This window comes from Neofelis nebulosa, chromosome 8 (assembly GCF_028018385.1).
Source record: "Neofelis nebulosa isolate mNeoNeb1 chromosome 8, mNeoNeb1.pri, whole genome shotgun sequence".
In the NCBI taxonomy this organism is placed as follows: Eukaryota; Metazoa; Chordata; class Mammalia; order Carnivora; family Felidae; genus Neofelis; species Neofelis nebulosa.
The window spans coordinates 30,747,938-30,765,486 of NC_080789.1; the positions used below are offsets into that span (position 1 = coordinate 30,747,938).

Genomic DNA, 17,549 nt, shown 5'->3' on the forward strand with positions numbered 1-17,549 from the left:
GTATATATATATGTGTGTGTATATACATATGTATATATACATATATACATATGTATATATATATATGTATATAAAAACTATAGGGAAATAGTTAAATACAAGCAACAGTACAACTAGTCTGTGATATTAGGGTGACTTTAGAAATAAAGATGAAGACGGGGCGCCTGGGTGGCGCAGTCGGTTAAGTGGCCGACTTCAGCCAGGTCACGATCTCGCGTCTGTGAGTTCGAGCCCCGCGTCGGGCTCTGTGCTGACAGCTCGGAGCCTGGAGCCTGTTTCCAATTCTGTGTCTCCCTCTCTCTCTGCCCCTCCCCCGTTCATACTCTGTGTCTCTCTGTCCCAAAAATAAATAAAAAACATTGAAAAAAAATTAAAAAAAAAAAAAGAAATAAAGATGAAGACAAACCTTGTAATCTTGAAAACTTGTGGCAATGTCAGGTAAAAATGTCACAGTACCAGATTGTACATATAGTTTGTATACAGGTGGTATATATATTGCCATGTTAAAGAAGGAAAAGTATGCATAGAGAGGGAAACAGTACCTGACAAAAAATTACCAAAATTCTGATAGTAGTTAAGGTTGCATAATTATGGATGCTTTTTTCTTCCTTTTCACATTTTTTTATTAAACTTTTACATTAAAAATACAAACACGGTTTTATTTTTTGTAAGCATAGTTTTCAAAGAAAAAGAAAGTAACAATGATAGCGTTATCATCAGTTAATGAAATAACGGGTGATATTTATTTAGCTATCAAATTTTTCACCATCAACACGTACACCTGTTTGATTAAAAAGTTTTCTAAAATAACACAGCAAGGACACTTGGCAGTAAAAGCATTAAAATCCATGATCTGCCTCCCCCAAGGGTTCAGAAGACCCATTTGGGTCAAGTTTAAAAACATCTCTGTGGAATCTCTCAAGATCATGTTTGGTCTAAATGATGGCTTCCTTGATAGCTGTCTCTGTTATGTTGTACCGCAGACCGTGAAAAATAAAAATACTGCAAGTCTGATTGTTTAACGCTGGCTCAGTTACAAAGACACAGAAGATTTCTTATATCAGTTAGATGTAAACTGCACGACGCGTAGGCCACACTGCCGAGAAGACCAGGCCTGGAAGAACGGGACACTTCTACACTTAGCATGACAGAAACACACTGACGGGGAAGGTGGCCGCCGTTCAGAAATATAAATGGACTGTGTGTCGGGAGAACTTTCCCTTCTGAGCCCCTATCAGGGTTTTAGATCAGAACTTTCTCTAGCCTTTGCACCTTCAGATTGAGGGTTCTTTTCTCCTTCACCCTGACTGGCCACTCGCATTTTCTTTTCTTTTACTTTATTTTATTAATTTATTTTAAATATATAGACTGGCTTCTTTTTCCCCACTACTCGTAGCCTTCTTAGGCACCTGGCTTCTTACTGATTTGTTCCCACAATTCTACGAGAGATACAGTGGGATCGTTTGCAGCGAAGTGTCCTATCTTGGTTTAAACAACTTTTTTGTGTGTCTACTTTGCATAGCTCCTGGATTCAGTGAACTTTCATTGTCGAACAAGGGATCTGCTTGGACAATGTCTGGTGGGATAAAATTCGACCTTCCCACTGGATAGCAACAAAATAACAATAGATAAGTGTACACCGTGGGGCGTAGGTCGGTTAAGCATCCAACTCTTGATTTCAGCTCAGGTCATGTCATGATCTCGTGGTTCATGGGATTGAGCCCTGCGTTGGGCTCTGTGCTGACAGCATGGTGCTCACTTAGGATTCTCTCTGTCTCGAAATAAATAAACTTAAAAAAATTAAATGTACACCCTAAGAAAGCATTTGCTTGGATCTGCACAAATCAGAAGAGATTAGTTGTACACCTCAGGATTAATGATCAATGAATTAGCAGAATTCCTGATCCTATTAGAGATACTAATCTTGTGAGAACAGAGAGAGCCATTTGTGGAAGGGGCTGAGCTGTCCAGGCTGTGCCTGTCCCCATTGTCCTGGCTGTGTGAGAGAGGAAGGGAAAGAAGAGGGAAAAGAATGTTTGGTCAGCGCCTGCTATATTTCAGACTTTGGGCAAGGGGCTCTCACACACTCCATGTGGTTAAGCCGCACGGCAATCCTTCAAAGCAGGATAATGATCAGCCTTGTTCCTGATGAAAAACCTGAAGATCAGTGAGGCTAAGTAGCTTGACCTGAACCACAAAGCTAGGGAGTGGCCAACTTGGATGTAGGGACTTGAACTCAGGATTTTATGAGTCCAAAGTCTGTCACGTTCTTATGGTGGCAGTTGCAGAAATTGGTTAGATAGCTAGCAGCAACATCTCAGGTTATTAAAGATCAAAAAGCAAGGTACAGGTTGTCTCTGCAAGGCTCCCACTCTGACTGTATGGCACGTAGCAAGAGAGAAGTCGTATTACCCCTGATGGACTCCAGGAACTCGTGACCTTAGGAATCAGGATTTATGGCCACTGCCCTAATCCCAACTGGCTGACCTTGTGTCATTTGAGTAGTGGCTGGCCTGGTGAGTACAAAGGGCTTGAGGACCAGTGGAGCCAATCTTTATCCCCAACCAAGTGCTTCTTGTTTTGGAAATTCTACCATTATAAAATCATTCCTTAGGATTCCAAAGTATCCTATTGGAAGACATAGACCCTTAAAAAGGTGTCACCTGAAGCTCCTTTATAACCCAGCATCCTGGTAGGAGGTAGTTGGACGAGCCTCACAGGCCACATGCTTGAGTGGAGAAGCAGATGAGTTCCAGAGGCCCCTCGCCTTGTGTTCAGTCCTGCCTTTATGTTTCAACTTTCCTCTTGGTCAACTCTATCAGTAATAATGGGACACTAGGAATAGGAGTTTAAGCCAACCACAAGCGGAAACCTGAAATGGATTCAAATGACTGGGTTTACAGAACCATGAGCTTGGACTTTTAACTTTTAACATTTGTTTGTTTTTTTTTTAAATAAACATTTAATTTTAGAAGACTTTTAGAATTACCGAAAAGTTGTGAAGATAGGACAGTGAGTTCCCATATGTCCGCTACCTGGTTTCCCCTATTGTTAATACCTTACACAGGCATGGCACATTTGTCACAACTACAGAATCATCATTATTTACTAAAACTCATACTTACTCCCTTAGTTTTTACCTAGGGTCCTTTCCTGTCCTGGGATCCTATCCAGGACACCACACTACTTTAGTTGCCATGTCTCTCTCTCTTTTTAATTTTTTAAAAATGTTTTTATTTATTTTTGAGAGAGAAAGAGAGACGGAGTGCAAGCAGGGGAGGGGCAGAGAAAGAGAGGAAGACACAGAATCTGAAGCAGGCTCGAGGCTGTCAGCACAGAGCCCAAAGCGGGGCTTGAACTCCTGAGCCGCAAGATCATGACCTGAGCTGAGGCCGATGCTTAACCACTCAGCCACCCAGGTGCCCCTAGTTGTCATGTCTCTTTTGTCTCCTCCAGACTCTAACAGTTTCTCAGGCTTTCTTTGTTTTTGATGACCTTGACAGTTTGAGGATTATCGGTTAGGTAATTTATAGGATGTTTTTCATAGAGTTTATCTGTTTTTCTCAGGGTTTGACAAGGGTTATGGGTTTGGGGAAGGATGACTACAGAGGTAAAGCCGCCAGTGCTGGAAATCACCAACAGTGAGATCATGACCTGAGTGGAGATCAAGAGTCAGAGGCTTAACTGACCGAGCCACCCAGGCGCCCCAACTTAGTATTGATTTTTAAAGAACACAAATCACATGGTAAGCCAGTCTCAACCACAACGGAACCTGTACACTTTCTACAATGACTGAAATGGCACAGAGTCAGATTGCTGAACTCCCCTGAAACAAACTATTGTGTCATTCGGTCCAAGTCCCGGTGGGAAGGTTTACGCCAGCTCTTTTTCCGGAAAACGTGTGGAGTTCCCCAGGAAAAACGGCTGTCTTAAATATAGAACGCTGTTAGGATGTCTCGCACGAAGCATTTTGCTGAACGGAGAGAGCAGGTGAGCTCTGTCCACGCAGAACACCTGCTGTGGCCCCAGCCTGCTTCACCTACAGCACTCCAGTCCCCAGAAGACATTGGCAGTGAGGCAGGCTTTCACGTTCCCTGCCTCCCCTTACTCGGAAACATTTCCAAGCTGTGGGGCTGCTCTGATGAGCCCGTGACATTACCTTGTAGGGAAAGCGCTGGCGGATTCACTCTCCATTTGTGTTGCATAAGAACGTCTTCATCACTTCAGTGATTTAACCCTGATTAAATTTAGCCGTCAGCCTTTAACGTTCTCTGAGAAGCTTTCAAACTCAGAAAGGGCAGGGGCCTGCCGGCAGGTTCTCTGCAATCCCTTCCCTCTCACCTTCTCCCAAGCCCCTTGCCAAGCATCCCAGCGAGGCCCGTGTCGTTCAGAGCGCAATCGCTCGCCAGCTCGGAGGTGCCTGGTGGGAATGGATTTGCCCGTCCAGCCGTCCTGCTGGGGAAGGTGCCGGGCTCCCTGCACTGCCTGTCACTTTTACACTGTTCTGCTTTCAGTTGCCTCCTTAGCTTTCTTGCTTCTCAGGTAAATGCCCCCTGTGGGTTTTGTATTGACATTACGTTTATTTTCATTGATTTATTTTTCTGTTCTTTCTATGTTTCCTTTCTTGTGGAGCCATCTTGTGTTTCCCCTCTTCCTGCTCCGGCCCTCGCATCCCCAGCCTCTTGCTTTCCCTGCACACATGAGGACTGTTTCCCCTGCTCAGTGCCTCTTCCCTTGCTCTCCACTGCCTTCCTGCCATTAGGGCAAGTGAGGAGGTGGGGGCAGGAATGGGGATAGAGCAGCTCAGCCTTCCTCCCTGGAGAGAGGGGAGGCAGGCCCATGGAGGGGTGGCACACACAGTTCCACAGGTCTCCTCCCACACCCCTTTTTATGTGCTTAAAAAAAAAATCCCAAGGGGCCATTGCTGCAAATTGCATGTTAGGGTTTTCATCTTGGGCTTTCTGTGTGCTCACCATGCGGAAAACTAAGCAGGACTACAGAATGACCTAAAAAGAGATCCTAGGAATCCCTGAAGTGGATTGTGGCCATTACGGATAGCCCTGCCTTCCACTTCTCAGCATCCCAAAAGGATGTGTATGAAGGCGTTTGTAATCAGGTCCATGTGCTCCAGGCTTGATTGATGATCGGGACAGATCTTAGGTGTTACACGATCGCCAACCGCTTTGATCTTCTCCCTCCTCGTCAGTATACCCAGCTGGACAAATAACATTAGTCTAAGCGTAGCTTCCTGGACAAATGGTTAAAATTGATAACGTCCTACATTTTTTAGAAGCACAGTTGCTTCAGATCAATGGGACTAATCTTGTGGAAACAACTAATACTAATCCTTTTTATAAGACAAAGAGCTTTTGTATTTGCAGGTTCAGCTTTGGGAGGTAAAATGAGTTTTCTGGGAACTAAAAATGTTCCCTCTAGGGCTAATGGATTGTTAACATCCAGTGTGGCTATGGGCTCTTAAAAAAAAGAAGAAAAGAGACAACCAAAACAACAAAAGTAATAAAATCTGTATTATCACCAGCAGCTTATTACAAATTAACTTTCTGCTTATGAGTTTTTCAAAGATGACTCCCCTGAAAGCTTGAGAAAAATATACTCTTATGAAACAGATAATCATCCGAGAAGGCTCGCTCTTCTCAGAACACCTCCAAATGGAAGGGGAGACTTCTGCTGGAAAATGGCTAAGTTTATGATTGTTTAGAAATATTTCTTATAATTGAATAAATAGCCGCATAACTCGATTCTTGCGTATAAGTTTGTCAGGATTCCACTTTACATGGCATGGACTCAACTCAAACTCTTAAAAGATATTCCACTGTAAATTTATAGGCAAATACCAAAGACATTCTAGCTTTTCTGCAGTTGGGAGGGGCAACATAGAAGCAGAGTCTTTTCTGTTCGCGAAGACATTGTGTGACCTTAAGCAGGCCGTTCATCTTACCAGGGCCTCTGTTCCCTTGTGCCGAAAATCGGGAGTTGGATGAAGGGCCAACTCCAATGATCTGTGCCCCTAGGCAGAACAGAGGTTAGAAAAGAGGGTTCTGCAGTCAGATAGCCTTTGTGTCAAACACTGGCTCCACCCCTAAGTGGCTTTGTCTTCTTGAGCACACGGTGAACTTTAGAGCCTCATTTCCTCATCCGTACAGTTGTTATAATAATAGTTTCTACCTGAACAGGTTGGGATAAAGATTAAATGAGATAATTACATGAAACACTTAGCGTAGGCCCTGGCTTACAATAGGCGTTAAACGTTACCTTTCATGAGTCGAGGCCGTATTATTATAATAAAGGTTTATCTGTGCGTGGTTTCTATCCTATTCTCCTTTAATTAATCAATTTTTATTGGGATGGATGAATCAGGCAAATGGATCGTGGAAGGCCCAGACTCTTACTGTCATAAATTCAGAGGTTGCTGCTATTAACATGGCATCAGTGTTCCTGCTTCTGGTGTTTGATGCAAAACAATAATTAAGCTTGTAGTGTCCTCTCTGGATTGCTTTGTATGACCATCCCTGCTGGGAAAGCAAATGTCCCACTGGAAATTTAGTTCTTTTTCTCAGTCGTCTCTGAGCCAGGAAGAGAGAGGTTTAAAAATAATAATTTTTGATTAACGATGGTACCAAATCCAGGGGGTATGCATTTTCTAGGAGTGTGTGCATGTCAGAAGGAATGTTCTGTGTCCCAATCAAAATATCCTGGCTAATCCCAGTCAAACCCAAAGTCGCAGAGACTTTGTGCCAGATGAAAAAGATGACGACGAGACAGGTGGAAGAGAAGTGAGGGCCGTGGTGTTCAGCAGAAAAGGGGAAAGCCTGGCTGCAGTCAGGAAAGCTACCTGAGAACACTGGGAAGGTCGGATGAGCCTGTGTCTTCTCATCTGTGAAATCATGATAATATCTGTGCAGCCCTTCTCTCGGGACCAAATGAAAGGGCTCTGCAAAATCATAGCGCACTCTACAAATGCAAGGTACTTGTTAAAAGATTCCAAATGAGCAAAACAAAGAAATAACTGAAATATGTCATTGGAAGCAAGACCTTCCCTAAAAGCCTTTCTTTCTTTGAACTTATTTGAAATCAATAGTTTCCCATTTTGATCTTTTCTGGTCTGAAGGGTTTGTCTACCTAACTGCTACTTCACACATACAACAATTTCTACCTGGAAAGTCAGGACTTGGACTCCTCCTTAACCCACTGGTTGGACCCAGGGGCTGCCCATGCACCAAGCAGATCTGAACTTGTGTTTGTTTCTGGCTCCCTACATTGGATTAGAAGTTCCTCAAAGGTAAGCACCTTGCCTATCTGGTTTACCAGTACCAGGTACGGATTATAGTGCTTGGTACTTAATAAGTACTCAACAAATGTTGAAAGAAAGAATAATGGAGACTCTTCCCCATTTGGACACTGGAGTGGCACCTGCAGCAAAAACAAACAAATTTTATAAATTTCTTTTTTTTAAGTTTATTTATTTATTTGACAGAGAGAAGGAGCACAAGCAGGGGAGTGGCAGAGAAAGAGGGAGAGAGAGAGAGAGAGAGAGAGAGAATCCCAAGCAATTTCTGTGCCTTCAGCGTGGAGCCCAATGCAGGGCTCGAACTTATGAACTATGAGGTCATAACCCTTGCCAAAACCAAGAGTCAGACGCTTAACCAACTGAGCCACCCAGGTGCAACCTACCCCCCCCCCAAAAAAAAAAAACAAAATTTGAAAAGAAGAAATTTCAACAGATTGAGGACTCTGGCAAATGTCTCGAGAGCTGTCTCTCTTAAGTACCCCTTCCCCCTACCTCCCTAAACTCCAAAACTCCATGAGAAGAAGGCTGGTTATTGCTAATTTAGGACACTTTTCAAACCAAAACTGAAAATAACTTCAAAAGAATGTGACATCTTAGGGATACAAAATGCCATTGCCAGGAGATGTTGCTTATAGGAAAGTAAAATACGGTCTGACTCTTTTTCAGCTGCTGTCGTGCAGAAACAGTGGTTCCAGCTGACTAAAATTGCTGCCCGAATGAGGGAATGAGGATCTTCTGGGAAATGTAGGCTCCTCATGGAGGATTGTGGTTTGAAAAGATTCCCACGCAGTGATTTTTTTAAATGCCTACTGACCTAACTGCAGTAGCTGCTTTTCCATCATAATCTGTTATATAATCACCAGGCAACTTCGGTTCTGCCTCTTAGAAGACTGATTCAAACTTAACCATCTAGACCAGCCCCAGTGACCTTTTCTCTAGAATCTGTGAGGCTTATTGGAATTACTTTGGCAGAATTAGGGAAACTGGTGATTTCGACCAGGTTAATCCTGGGAAAATGTTCTCCGGGGATCCTTTGCCTTCCCAGGCTTGTGAGAATTGTCATTAAGCCAACATCTGGGATTTGAATGGCCTGAGAAAAATTAAACTTGGTACCTTGGTAAATGTTTGACCCCAAGTGACTCCCCTCCACCTTCCAAATTTTGACCTTTAGTATTGTATATTGGAGCCTGTAGCATCTGAGAAGTTATTTTAGTCTGAATTCTGTGATGGAAATAACAGAAGTGAAGTCTGGAGATCTTAAACAAACAAATGAATGTGTTAGGATATAGAGTCGCTCACAGCACAGCAGAAGCTGAGAGTCTGCTTTGTTAAAGTGTGAGAGAAGCTCTAAGAATTCAGGTGTTAGGAATAATGGAGTTTTCTTTGGCCATTGCTATCAGAGTAAATGATTTGGGACCATTCTGAGTTTTTGGGTCACTTTTCTTGACATCGAAATTCCAGGTCAAGAGCCTCTGATAGACCTAGTTTCAATCATGTCTCTATCCTCCCTTTGGCCGAGTTAAGGGAAGGTACCATGATTGATAACTATTTCTCCTATCAGGGAAAAGTGATTCTCCAAAGAAAAAAATCAAGCCTCTCTGTATCAGGCTTACCATGGCACCGTGGCTCTCCTTTGGCAGGAAAGAACTGGTACAATTTTATGGAGAGAGGTGTGGAGGTGGGTTATACTATTTCTAGCTCACTGTCTTCCAATTCTACTTCATATCTTCTCTCTCCTCCAGACCATGAATTAGCATTCCCACCCTAGGCATTCCCACACTGGGCGAGCATACACCCCTCCTCGGGAACAATCTGCGATGTATGAGCAGCTTAGAATTTTGAAGAAAAAGAAAAATGGGCAAGATGAGGGATATTGGAGAAAGAAGTGGGTATCACACCCTCCTTGTGAGCTGTTGAGTTGATTTTATTTCTCCTCAGGTCAACCCATTTTTTTTTTTAACAAAAATGAATTTCAGAGAAACTCAAGTTATATTTCTACTGCAGTACTTTGAATTTTTATTTGTGATTTCTTAAATGAGAAGAGAAAACAAAAGTACAGTCACAGCCAAAGATGTTTCTTTAATTCCTTTTTCTAGAACTGACCTCTCTATGATTTTTTATTACATTATATAATTAGTTATACCATATATAGTTTAACATGTTCTTTTATTGATGAGATAAACCAGAAAAAGGAGTGGGCCAGAGGAGTGGGAAAAAGTTATTGAGCAGAGCCCCTTCCGGACCCCACCCACCAGGCAATAGCTCCTTTGAATGCTTGCTGTCTCTCCAATCCTTGATCTATTCTGCCTTGGGGGTTCCATATAAGTGACCTCTCTGCTGATGGTAGCTAGCTAGTTATGACATCCAGGACTTCATCCCAATGCATCCTGGAATGGACCAAAACAATGCCACACACTAGAGAGGAAATCCCTTCCAGTGTTATGCCTGTGCAGGTTCTGGTTTGGGGAATATCTAATCCTGTTTTTGCTTTACAAATATATACGGGCTTGTTTCTCCCTTAAGCCCACTCTTTAAAATTTTTAATTTATTATTTTTTTAAGTCGATTTATTTTGAGAGAGACAAGACAGCGTGCACAAGAGGGGTAGGGGCAGAGAAAGAAGGGAAGAGAGAACCCCAAGATGTGGGGCTTGAACTCGCAAACTGTCAGACCATGACCGGAGCCGAAACCAAGCGTCAGACACTTAACCGACTGAGCCACTCAGGCACCCCTCTTTAACATTTTTTAAACTTTAGTATGTTTCAGAGTTCAGTGAAAAGTTAATAATTGAGTTTGATTCGTGCTAGAGCAAATCATTGTGTTCATTCTGCTTTTCCCTCTTTTTCCTTTCTGTTCAAATTACCTACTCTAGTACTGCACATTTCTCTCATGCCTCTTTCACTATAAGCCACCAAAACAGAATGGAGCTGATGTTCACTGAACACCTGTCACACGACAAGCATTTTGACAAGTGTTTTTGCATATATTATTTCATTTACACTTGTAGTATCTTCGGGGGACACATGTGTAATCCAAGATCCAGAGCAATTAAAAAAAAATCCAGGGTCTCAAAACTAGTAACTGGTGGGTTCATATTGGAACCTACATCTGTTTGATTTCAAAACACATTCTTTCCATTCATTACGTCAAGTGAAATAGTTAGATATCAGCTCGTCAAGGATTACTAAGCATCCCAGGAACAAATGCATGTTAGGAGTTCCTAAAGACCAAATGGTGACAGAAGAAGAACGAACAGAAGCAGAAGGAAGCTCGTATTTGACATATAGTCTCTTGGTTCTCTACCTCTCTCTTTGGGAGCACCCAGAGGGTGAGAGGCTAAGTACTACTGAGTTCAGCTTTGAGCAGGTTAGCTCAGGAAGAAGGATCGCTAAAGCCTGGGGACCATAAAGTAATCTCAGAAGCTTATAGACTAGATAAAACAAAGCTTTCATTTAAACAGACATTGGTTCATCCTTTCATACAACGAATATTTATTGTATGTGTCTTGAGAGTCTGGACATACGAAGATGAATAAGACATGTTCCTTCCTTCAATGACTTCAGTGTCTATTGGGGAAGAGAGATAAGTCAATAAGCTATCAGACTACAGCAGGATGATACATATATATATGTGTGTGTGTGTGTGTGTGTGTGTGTGTGTGTGTATATATGTGTGTATATATATATGTGTGTGTACACACATATATGTATATTTCCATTGCACTGGTGCTCCTCTCTATAATCAACATATCATGGGCACATGCTGATTTTTGGACATTCATGTTCTATTCTGTTTTTATTTCCTTTTGAAGGATTACCTCTCCCCTACTGGAAAGTGTAGGGAGACTGTTAAATCTAGGTGCCCTGAAACCTCTACTCACCAACAAACAGCCACCTGACCAACCTGGAACAATGCTCACGCTTTAGAATCAAAATCTTGAAAAGAGGATAGAAGGCTGGAAAAAAATTCCCCACGAATGATGGAAGATCCTTCCTTCTGGGACAGGGCACTGACAACACTGTTAAATAGTTCTTCCCACCCCACCCTCCCAGCCCTGGGATGAACATCATTTCCTCCTAAAAAGTCATTCCCATTATCTAGAAACCTTGGCAAGGACACCAAATTCCTCTTTGCATCTTATCTCCTAAGCCCCAGAGGTACGTGTTCAGTAGATTCTTAGAAGCAGTCCTGGACAGCACGTAGTACTCCAATGTCAACAAGCAAACTCTAACGATGACTGTATGTCACAAGCACACTTACTACATTTGTGATCCCATTTACATTCTCACCTACACAACCACAGCCCACGCGGTTCACACAGCCTCGCCTATAGGGATTCCCAGGCTGCTCTGTGCTTACAGGCTTTGCCACAGAGGAAAAGTGTTCAAGTACTTGCGGTCATGTGGAAAGAAGCCAACAGCACTTGGGGGTGCAGAGTTGGACTTGATGGACTGTCCTTTCCCTTCAAAAGGACAAGCAGACAACAACCTTTGGGAGTCCATGCCCTCTCTGCCTGCCTGTCCTTTGTACCAGTCTTTTGAACCAGCGAATACGGTGACACGCATAACTACAACCTCTTAGCTGCAGGAAAATAAGCCAATAGGGGAGTTGTGCAAGACACTAAGCAAACATCTACAAGAACTAAAGACTTCATCCTCCCTAGAAAGCCCCCAAACCCTGGATTGGTGAAGGGGGAGCTCACTTTTGAGATGGAAAAGATAAATTGATAACAGTTCTAGTTGGACTTTCTCTGGTTTCTCTTATTGGAAGATACCTCAGATCCTAAAACAAAACAAAAGAAACAAACAAAAGAGATAACTAACATTTTCACAAACATATGAGTGGTACTTGAAATATCCCGCTGTTTCCTAGGCAGTCTTCTGAGAAATAAAAGCAAGTTACAGGTATGTTCTAGTAACTTTTGGAATCTCAGCATTTTCAAAACCATATTATTGAATTACTCCCATATTTAATGCCGCCTAAGTAAACAACATGCTACAGACACTCAGATTGTAAAGGAAATCTTGATGGGTGGTAGAAGGAAAAAGAAAAGTGTCTCGTGTACCTTTATGCTCTAAGGCGATTTCTGTTGGATGATTAGGTTATCGTATTTGTTACAGCTTCATCACCTGTATTTCGTTTCAAATAAATGTTCTCCAGTCTCTTTGCCAACAAAGCACATTTGATAGAAATGCCTCAAAATCAATTTATACTGCTTCACCAGTTTTATGCATTTTAAATTTAAGGAAACAACAATTAGGATATTTTCAATAATGAAAAGAACTCCATTAAGCTGCCACAAATGTCAAAAGTTCCTGGCTATGCTAACACTTATGTAATTGTTCTGGAAACCCCACGCACCGGAATAGACCTACAACACTAGGCATGACTCACTGAATATTTCTATGCACATAGAAATTTAGAGCATCTCTCTAAAATGCTCTCCAGTTGGGATTTATTTTTTCAAAGAAAAAAAAATAGACAAAATATGGTACATCAAATCCAAAAGTTCTTTCTGTAATTTTTTGGAAAGTACGGCCTCAGACGAGAGCATTAGAAGATGCTGCTGTTGTCACTAATAAAGCAGCCAGATGGGCTAGTGTTAGAACAGGTTGAAACTTTGAAATTCTTCCTGGAAACAAAACAAAACAAAACAAAAAAAACCAAAAACAAAAAAACCCAAACGAAACAAAAAACCACCAAAAAGCAGAGAACGTGTGGGTTCTCAAATTTCCAAATGGTCCTCATTTCCTCTTGTGACTTTATTCCCAAGTTTGTTTTCTAAAAGTTGTGGCTGGCAGCATATGACTGGTGTCTTAATCTCCTGAGCGATGTCAAGGAAAATGATACATGCCACAAAATGCTAATCAGTACAGGCAGGCCTGGGCCCACAGAACCAAGACTCTTTGGTAGCGAATGTTCTAATAGTTTTTATCGGGCACCCGGTGTAAGTCCAAATTCTTGTGGGGAATTTGCAAAGCTTATGGCATACCTATATCCTAAAAAGTGCATGTTTGGTGGTACTTTTAATACCAAGGGAATGCATTTTGCATCGGCAGCTGTAGTCGTAGCATTAGGAATTCAATCAGTGGTGAACCAAACCAGTTTTGCTGGTGTGAAGGTCCTGAGGGCAGTGCCGCCAGGCAGTTGAAACAGGCTGTAGATGGGAGTTTTTGTTTAGCCAGTAAAGAGATGGCTCAGCCATTTGCAGGCCATCCTGGGTTCACCGTGGAGGGTGAAGACGAGGAATCTGGCAAGCAGTGACCATCGATGGACCGGACAGCCTGGAGTGAGCCCCAGGGCCAAGGCCAGGGCTTGAGAGGAGACCCAAGCTCTGGGGAGGGCTGAAAAGAAAAGGCAGGATTCCAGTTTTAGAGACTCTCAGAGGTGAAATGTGGAGGAAAGAAAAAGTCGAATGCAGTTGCTGGAACTAGAGTACGAGGGAGAGCCTGCAACGAGGAATAAAGTGGACATCTCAGAGCTGGAAGGGAAGCGGGAGCTCAGAACAGAATCCATAGCTCAGCTGACCAGATAACGAGCCCGGTGAACTACTTGTATTTCCTCCGCCCTAGAGCAGACTCGGGCCGGCACCTGGGCTCGGGCTGAGCTGCAGGTGGGGCTCTGTGGCCCCAGCCAGAGGTCGAGCCTGAATTCAGGGCAAGGTGCCAGGCAGATGGCGGGACACCACCCACACCCAAGTCCTCGTGGCTCCCAGCCCTTTCTGTTGTCACAACCTCATTCCCGTCTCTTTTTTGTTTTGTTTTGTTTTGAACTTTGAAGATCTGCTCTCTCAGCAGCTTTTAAATATTTATTCATTTTAATGTTTATTTATTTTTAAGAGAGAGAGCATGGGCGCAAGCGATGGGGGAGGGGCAGGGAGCGAGGGGGACAGAGGATCTGAAGCAGGCTCTGTGCTGAGAGCAGAGAGCCCGAGGTGGGGCTTGAACTCAGGAACCGTGAGATCATAACCTGAGCCGAAGTCGGACACTTCACCGGCTGAGCCACCCAGGTGCCCCTAACATACAATACAGCATTATGAATTGTGGCCATCTCACTGTACCTTATCTCCCCATGACTGGAAGTTTGTACCCTTTTTTGCAAGCTCTTTTGCTTACCCGAAATTTGTAAGCCCAAACTCCCCAGGCTGCTCGTCTTTCAGGATCCAGTTCAAAGAACATCGTCTCTGTGAAGCCCTTCCTGGCTCCTCCAGGTTCCAGGACCACTTTATACAACTCTCTATTATGGCACTTAACACACTTTGGTCCTGTTTTTCTTTACCAGTCTCTCTCCCAACTAGCCTGCGAATTTCTTGCCAAATGAGTCTTGGCATCTCCCGAGGCCAGCATTGTACCGGCACGATGTAAGATCTCAATAAATATTTGAGGGTAAATAAGTGGAGTGACTGAGTGAACAACGGTTTATTAAATGCAGATCGATCAATTGATAAATAAGGTAATGGGTGAAGTAATTGTTGACAATGCCGTATATTGACAAAAAATAGAAAATAATCACAGTAGCTGACATCCGTGTGCTGCTTGCTCACTGTCCTGGGCTTCTACGCTCGATCCTTCACATAGGTTATCTTCATCTTTACAACAACCCAAGATGTAAGTGCTATTATAACACCCATTATGCAGATAAGAAAATGGAGGCATTACGCTAACATCTTTAAGAACTCAATCTGATCTGGGATCTGTATGTTCTACTCAGCAGTAGCATTCCTCATTCCTTGGGCCCCTCCGTTGCCACAGGGGATGTGGTGGCTCCTGGGGGTTGGGACGAAGGTGTCATCAGGCTCTGCCTGCCTCCCCCCACTTCCCCCATGCCTTACATCAACAAGGAGATTATGTCCCATGCGGTTGTACTGGCAAGTCCCACGTGAAGTCCTTTCCTGACGGGTAAAGCCTCTCTGGTGTTGGACAGAGATCCCTACTTCTCCTCTGAGTTCTTTACCTTCTAGCTTTAAGGTGTAGGACGTGGCAGAGATGGAAGTGAAATAAGGCACTTTCCTATTCATCTGACATTTACATGTCTCCTTTCTGTGAGGGCCACACAAAGCCCTTTACATACCTTACCCTCTTCTGTCTTCACCCTACCCTATCAAGTAGGTATCTTCATCCCTCAACGTATATGTGAAATTCCCAGAGGTTTGGCAACCTGCCTAATGTCCTAGAAGGTAGAAGCGGAACCAGGATTTGAACCTCCAGTTTGACGCAATTCAACCAATATCTATGGATCACCTCCTTGCGGACGTGCTCATCCCCTTCCCACACAGCATGTTGCCACCAATACCCTTTGGTGTCAAGGACGTGGCCATACTCACCTTCTCTGGCTACTGGTTAGAGTCTCCCCCCCACTTTTTTTTTTAAGTTTATTTATTTTGAGAGAGAAAGAGAAAGTGAGAGAGGGAGAGAGAAAGAATCCCAAGCAGGCTCCTCACTGTCTGTGCAGAGCCGAACATGGGGCTCTATCCCATGAGCCGTGAGATCGTGGCCTGAGCTGAAATCAAGAGTCAGACGCTTAACCGGCTGAGCCACCCAGGCGTTCCGGTTAGGGTCTCCTTTAAAGCATGACGCAGAGGCAGCTTTTTGGTGTACCTATTTAAAAAGTCACAGTCTTCGCTTGGGCAGCACATAGACTAAAATTGGAGCGACACGGAGAAGATTAGTGCGGCCCCTGGGCAAGGATGACTTAAAACTGTGTGATGGTTTCCGTATTTTTTTAAAGGAGGGCACTTGTTGCCATGAGCACTGGATGTTGTCTGGCAGCATTGAATCGTTATACTGTACACCTGAAACTAATATTACACTGTATGTTAACTAACTGGGATTTAAATAAAAACCTTTCCAAAAAAGTCACAAAGATCGAATTCACTGGTGTAAAAGTAGACAAAGTTAGAGACTGAAGCCACGTGTGACAGTGGGTGAGAGGAGCGGCGCCTCCAGTTAGAAAAGCCAAAATCTGGGGCGCCTGGGGGGTTCCGATGGGTGAGCCTCCAACTCCTGACCTCAGCTCAGATCTTGGTCTCAGGGTTTTGAGTTCAAGCCCCGCCTACTTAAAAAAAAAAACAAAAAACAAAAAACCCTCCAAAATCTTTCTCCTGCGTTTTGCCATCCTCTCCTGCTCCTTGGCAGCTCTTGCACGTGTACTTCACATGCAGCCATTTTTGTTCACCTGTTCGTGACGGCTGGTGTTGACCTGTTATGAAATGATGCAGCCGCAGGAGACAGGAGACCCGGAGTCCACGCCCGCACTGCTCGCTTTGTGAAATTCCAGACTGTTTAATCGGCTCTACCTCATCCCAAGAACTCCAGCTTCTACTTTTCTTAATGGCTTTCCCCTCCTTAAATGCCTACACAGTTATCTTTGAAGAAGGAGAAAAAGAATAGATGAATCATTTGCAGGAAACGGGGGGCAGAGACATGTGGTTGGAATAGCAGATGGCTGTGTGTGTGGGCACATTGCTGTCTCTGTTGTTCCTTCCACCACCCTCTGGAAATGAATCCTGTGGAAGAGTACATTCATTCCAAGGTGGGGGCTGTGCCCGCTTTCAGGTGCTAACATGCAAACCCACATCCACACGGATTCTTCTCAGACATCTGAACTCCAGGGAGAGTAGAAAACTCAGGCTCTGGCCCAGATTGGACAAGTTGTCCTCTCCTCCAAGTTTTGACATTAAACCTTCTAAAGATAAAGCGATAAACTACACACAATTAGTGGCAGCAGAATTTCTCATACCGTCTTCTTTGTCCTGCAGGATATGAAGTAAGCACATAAATATTCTTCCTATGTCATAGTGCAAACGCCTGACCTCATCAGGGATCAGCAAATGCCTATAGGGAAGCCGGAGGGAGATTTACGTTCGGATAAAACATGCCTTAAGCAGGAAAACACACGTTGTTCTTGGTGGGGCTTTTGGTGGTGGGGGCGCGAAAAGGACATAAAGATATTACAATCTCAGGAACAAGTGCCCATGTGTTGGTCCCCAAAGTTAGCTTCTTGCCGTATGTATGGCGATGACACCAACTGTGGCTGTTTCTCTTGGATCACTGAAATGTGTTTCTAGAATCCTGAGAATTCAAGAGAACACACAGTTTGAAAAACTTTTCTCAGAAGGCTTCATTTAGGCTCTCCTGTTACTTCTCCATAAATTTCCAGATGTCATCTGGGTGTATGTGCTAGGGTGGGTCATTGTTATTTTACTTTTTAAATGTATGAAACTCACTTCATCGACAGGCTCT

General features: G+C 43.5%; 1 long non-coding RNA gene and 1 other non-coding gene across 6 annotated transcripts in view; one reads left to right on the plus strand and one right to left on the minus strand.

Annotated features, from left to right (window-relative positions):
- Positions 1-17,549, minus strand: part of LOC131519130 (uncharacterized) — a 48,984-nt gene that overhangs the window by 23,658 nt on the left and 7,777 nt on the right. For 3 of the 5 annotated variants that reach the window (XR_009265484.1, XR_009265483.1, XR_009265482.1), the window contains exon 2: positions 12,374-12,469. This is a non-coding gene — a long non-coding RNA (uncharacterized LOC131519130). Of the gene's footprint in view, positions 1-10,775; positions 10,875-12,010; positions 12,091-12,373; positions 12,470-17,549 lie in introns of those variants that run through there. The other 2 variants (XR_009265480.1, XR_009265481.1) reach the window with 2 other exon arrangements.
- LOC131484159 (U6 spliceosomal RNA) lies at positions 15,923-16,029 on the plus strand. Its single transcript, XR_009248069.1, has one exon. It is a non-coding gene; the product is annotated as a U6 spliceosomal RNA (small nuclear RNA).